Consider the following 6,004-nt stretch of genomic DNA (forward strand, 5'->3'; position numbering starts at 1 on the left):
ATTTCAAACTGTATTAACCACATTAACCAGAAAGTGCAGAAATTAAAAGAAATCACTGTTAAAATTTGAGAAAAGAGAAAAAGAGACTTACAAGACTAAATCTTTAGGTTCTTTAGTGCTTAAGGTTTCGTCGATTCAACATATTCACACAGTGGACATATGGCTCTGACTTCGTGCTCAGGGTGGGAAGGAATCTCCCTGAAACTAGTCAAACTGCTGGATAACTATGGCGAAGTGGAGCAAACATGTGAAGCTAAGTGTTGAGACAATCGACACGAGGGCAGATTCGTATGGAAGGTAACATAAATAAATAAAGTTAATCACCAATTAGTGTTAAGATGTAAGTTGTGTTTACTAATGCTATTATTGAACCGACTATAGCAGCGGTTCCCAAACTTTTTAGGCCGCGCACCCCCTTCTACATCCCGACTGGGTTCGCGCACCCCCCCCCCCCTTAATAAAGAAAAAAGAAGCAACAGAGCCTTTTAAGCCTTCATAGCCGCATAAGAATCGGACCAATGAGAGAACAGTTTGCTCGCGCGTGGCATTTGTTTACAATATTTAGTCCGCTGTTAAATGTTGCAGTGTGAACACAAACCGAACAAAGGGGCAACTGCAACATTGTATCATATTAATCCCTGAATCGGAACAAAGCAAATGAACTGAAGGTGTGAAAACGCCCTGAAACACTGCAACAAAGTTTCAATATCTTTCAGTGACACAAGGCGTCACTTTTAAAGAGCAATACAGATGCGAGGACACACGCACAGGCTCAGAGGCAGATTATCACATTTAATTTACAATTAATGAGCGACTAATGTAGCCAGGATGTCTTCGGACAAAGCATCGATGCGGCGACACAGTGTTGTTGGACACCGGGATCATGTCCAACTTTTTTGCTTCTTTCTCCCCAATCATACATTCCACCATCTCTCTGGCAGCTGGCAAGCTCACGTCTTCGGCGATTGTGTGCGGTAGCCCCTTTCTCGCTATTCTGTAACCAGATATGAAGCCCGTAGTGCGTCATTTATAGACCCAACACATGAATGAGACTCCAGTTGTTTTTGGCTGTTTTGTAACTCCTCCAATTTGGATATAAACAATGTAAGGGGCTTTTGACTTGCACTGGCATGCTTGGTGTTCAGGTGGCGACGTAAATAAGAGCTTCAGACTGTTAGCCAGAACCTCACTGCACACCACGCACTGTGGCTTTGGGGAATCTGCGTTGCCAATCCAAGTGAAGCCCAGACACAGATACTTTTCATCATATTTCCTCTTTTTTTTCCCAGTCTGATGCTCACTCTCGTTTCCTCTTTTTCACCTTGACTCCGCGATGGGCCGATGTGCTCCCGATTTGTCTGTGCTATCCCTTCCTCCTTTCCGGTCTCCTCCGTCTCATCTTCCTCTGACTCTGGCTCGATTTCTTCTCCCGGTCTCTCCCCAACGCACCTCTCCGTTCCCCTCGCCTCCGATTCCTCTCTCTCTCTCTGTCCCTCTCCTCTTTTACGACTGATAGCTTCAGATGTCCCACCTGACAGTTTTTAAATTAAAATTACATTTTTTTTAAATATTTAATATTATTACACCATCAGACTTTGGGAATCCCTGGACTATAGGAATGCAAACGGGATGATGATTAAAAGGGAGAGAGGACCAGAAATCGCAGAGGTGTGTTCAAGACGATGAACAGTTGAGGTAACGCTAACAGTAACGTTCGTGTGTGTTATTCCAGGAGCAACATTAAAACCAGATCAAACTCATTTTAGTGTTGAATGTTAGTCCATTGTGGTCCATTGTCTTAGCTTCATTTCTTCACCGAACATAATCAGCTCATCACATCGGCATGTCTGTTGATTTAAACTGTATGGTATTGTTGTATTAGCTTTTTGCAAAGACTTGCACTGATATGTTAACATATGTGAGGCACATGCAAACCCACAGTTGCACACCCAAATCTTCTTTTAAGTGTGTTTATCCCAGATGTCATAGAACTTTCCAGAAGTTCAGAACATTGTGTTTCTAAAGTTTTTATTGTGTTTGTTTTACAGTCACTCGTCATCAGAGATTGAGGATACCAGCCAGACTCTGCAGTCAAGTCCTCTTTCGAGGTGTTATCTCTCCTTATTGTTTTCATTCATGTGTGAGTTCATCCTGTTTAAATTAATATAAAAGTGTATAAGACGTGTTAACAAGCTAGACTTTGATGCAGTTCTATTACACTGTTCTTGACTATTTTAATTCAGCGTTTCACTCTTAATGCTATTTTAATTCAGTGTCTGAGGGAGTGACGCCGAGATCGAAAAGTGGCCGATGGTATGCTACTGTTGTTCAGTGGTATGTACCTATCCCTAGAGAGGTATGCCAGTACTTTTCCAACGGCACACCGATTCCTGAAAGCAGGTGCCGCTTGAAAGTTCATATTAGTGGTCTATGCCGTTGAATCATAGAGGTATGCCATTCATATCAGTGGTATGTATATATGTATATATTAGTGGTGTAACGGATCACGGATCACTCCTGGGAAAGACACCGTAGTATTTTACAGTAGCATACTGGGCTTCTTTAACAGTGCTTTTAAAGGAATACTCCACTGAAACTGATAAAATACTCATGCTGCACTCATTAACATCACCACAACTTACAATAAATAACAGATGGACAAGTATGAGTATACGCCTCTGTTACTAATCCATTATTTTACCAGAAACAAAGACTAAAGTCTGAAAAAGATGAATAAATATTTGTACACCAGAACATTTTCTTTTAATTTTCTATTGAGTAGAGCCTACTTATTCTACCACAGGAGACTTTGGAAAAGAAGAAAAAAAAACTGAATAGCAGAAATAGGATATTGTTTTCAAATATTTTCTCCTTTCGTCTCATTTTACAACTAGTAAATCATCTTTTTTTCTCTTGTGTTATGTTGAAGTCTGTTCCCCCATTGTATAGTGTTTCCGTCCAGTTATAAATGTGTTCGTTGACATTATAATCATGTTATTGTGCTATGCTTTATGGCTGGATTACGCCCTATGAACTGTGATGCACGCTTCCTGTGTGTGCGCTCCGTCTTATAGCCTGTCAATTATGCTGTCAATAACTCATGGGTTGCGTGAGAGAAAAAGGGAGTGCACTATGTTGTGGAATATTTCTATGAATAGTCGGGAGAAGAGTGTTAAAGTGTTAACAAATCAATGTCAAATGAAACAGAGTCTGGATGAACGATCAAAGTTGTAATAGTCAATTTATTTGCTTGCAAGCAAAGAGAACACAGTCTCACAGACACATCACCGTCATCTGCGAGAGGTGCTCTAATGACACAGTTAAATGCATAGACATTTATACCCAAACAGCATGCTGGTATTTCGGTTCGCAAACAAGAATAAACAGAAGAAGACAGAAGATAATAAAACCAGTCAAGGCAGATGTTTTCCTTTGAAGCACAGTGTCCTGTCTTTACGATACCCTGAAGGCGCTTTATGGCCGGTTTACGAATCCCTTTGTTATCAGTTTGTCCCACAATATTTATGGAGACATCAGATGCTTCCTTTGATGTCACTGTGACCTGGTCAAAGAGTTAAGTCACAGTATTGCAGAGACGGAAAAAGCCTGTGAACCATCACACATCATATATGCCTGCAGAGGGTCATGCTCTTCCTGATGCTCATCAGGAAGTACCGTAATCTAGACATCTGTGTGTCGCCGTCTTTGAAGACAGAAACCAATGCACAGGATAACAGATAGCAAGATAACATAACAACAAATAACAGATAAGACACCTGGATGCAAAACTTACGAGAATCATTTAGAAGACACAAGGTTTAGTGCCTGCTCTTCTAAAACTCACATTTCTTAACCCTAAAACAGTAGACTGACATATTTTCCCATCACAACTATCTGTGCTGCCCTTAAAGCTGGCAGAAAGAAGACGCAGGAAGTAGTGAGCTTTTGATTTCTTTTTGATCCCCGCAGGAGGAGGAGTCAAGGAGGCGCAACGTGCATTTCCTGCCACAGCAACAGGATCGTCAGGGAAACGGTCAGTAGCTGGTGTTGAGGCCCTGATACCAGCTACACCACTTGAGGGCTCCTTACAGCCGCCGATATATGAGAATATTGCTGAGATGGACAGTGTGGACCACCCTACCTCCTACGTTAGAGGGGTGGTTGAAGGCACTGAAGTGTCCATATTAGTTGACTCAGGAGCGACTGTGTCATTGATAAAATAAAAAAGTTAATAATACAACTGTTTGTCAGTCACATCACTTAATAAATCAAAGAAAAGTCTGAATGATGGTAGAGGTTGTAGGTGGAGGGTGGAGGATAGTACTTCAGCTGGTTTGTAGGGGCTCTCCTGTCTTGGCAGGTGCTTTTGGTCCCTGTTGAGGCTGAAGCTGGATTACAAAGTGTTTTAACAAAGGCTGCAGTTACTCGTAGAGGGGAGGGCAGACTCCAACCGGTAGGAGGCGTCCACGTGTACCAGTCCGTCTCCGTTGACTGTTCCGGTAAACAGAGGAGGGTCCAGTCTCTCCCACAGCTTCTGCTTGTTGACCAAATCAAAGACCTTGGAATGTCCCGAGCTGGAGTGGAAAGCTGCGGAATGGGGACACAATCCAAAACCTCTGGACGTTCACGGAGGGGACGGGCCACGGAGGTGCGCTTCCTCTTGTGAGGAAAGGTCTCCAGTAGCAGCAGAGAGACGGCACTTTCTCTTCAGTCGGCTCCTGGTCAGAAACTCATGAGAGGATGTCAGTAAACTTCATACTTAACATATGTTTACAGTCTCACAGAGAAAAATATACATCAGATGAACTGCAGAGGACTACTTTGTCAAAGTAAAAGACCCTTCACAGATTATGTCCATTTTACAGGATTTTAAGGATACAATTTATTAAATTTTTTACACCCGGATGCAAGAAGAATTGCAATGTGAGGTCAATACATATGAACGTGTTATAAAAAAGAGTGAAGCGAAATGAATCAGTAATATTTGATAGAGCAGGGGTATTCAACTAAAATTCCAAAAGGTCCAGATTGAGAAAATCTGCTCATGCAAAGGTCCGGAACATTACAATAATATCTAATTTGCGCTATTTAGTGCCATATATATATTCAAGTAGCCTAGTACGGTAGTAACAACGTCTCTGTGTGGTCAACAACTGTCAAATCAAATAAAGAAAGTACACATCAATTATATTTTAAAATATAATATATAATTAAGTTTTCAAATTGAATGTTGTTATCATTCAAGCTCTGGAATTATTTGGCCCACTAGTGTTGCTGGCTGTTAACAGCAGCAGCACTACCCATAGACATTAAATGAGGCATATTTGTAGCGCTGTACAAAATGCCTTTTTTTCCATTAAAGCCTCGAATGAGGTTTTTCAAAAGAAGCTTTGAATGTCTGTCTATGATGTCATGTCAAGAACAATTCACTCGAGCCGTGGTAAAAATCATGAATCAATGGACATGTATTCTTGCAAGAAGGAACAGAGTTGAAACACAAACAGGTTATGCATCGAGGCTGCTCGGCGGTATAACGCTGAGCATCACAAATTTATACTTGTAAAGCACATGTAGGATTGGCCCCAGGATTGTTTATGATAAGGTCCCTGTCACAAAGGAAAACACACTCGCATCTGGCGTTCATTATCACAACACTTCAACACTTGGACAATTTGTACCAGTTCAAGGATCACACTCTTCGTCGCAAGGCGCCAGTCCTGGCATCTTCAGCAGCTTAATCATTATTGTTTAGAGTAGCAAGCTGAAGCGTCTAACTAGTTGCCCCCCTAATAGACAAAACATCTGTGATGTTCAATGTCAATGCCATGTGAAAGTTCAAGCAGAGCCACTCGAGAACTTAATAAAGAACGTTTAACTAATTATAACATGAACAGTCATTTAGATTTTTCTCTAACATGTCATCACCCTGAAAAATTGGCAAGATATGTTATATGCAAGATGTAATCTGCAAGATAAGGCTTTTGACCTTTGAACTCTTGGTAGA

The sequence above is a fragment of the Melanostigma gelatinosum genome (assembly GCF_949748355.1).
Source record: "Melanostigma gelatinosum genome assembly, chromosome: 10".
NCBI lineage: Eukaryota > Metazoa > Chordata > Actinopteri > Perciformes > Zoarcidae > Melanostigma > Melanostigma gelatinosum.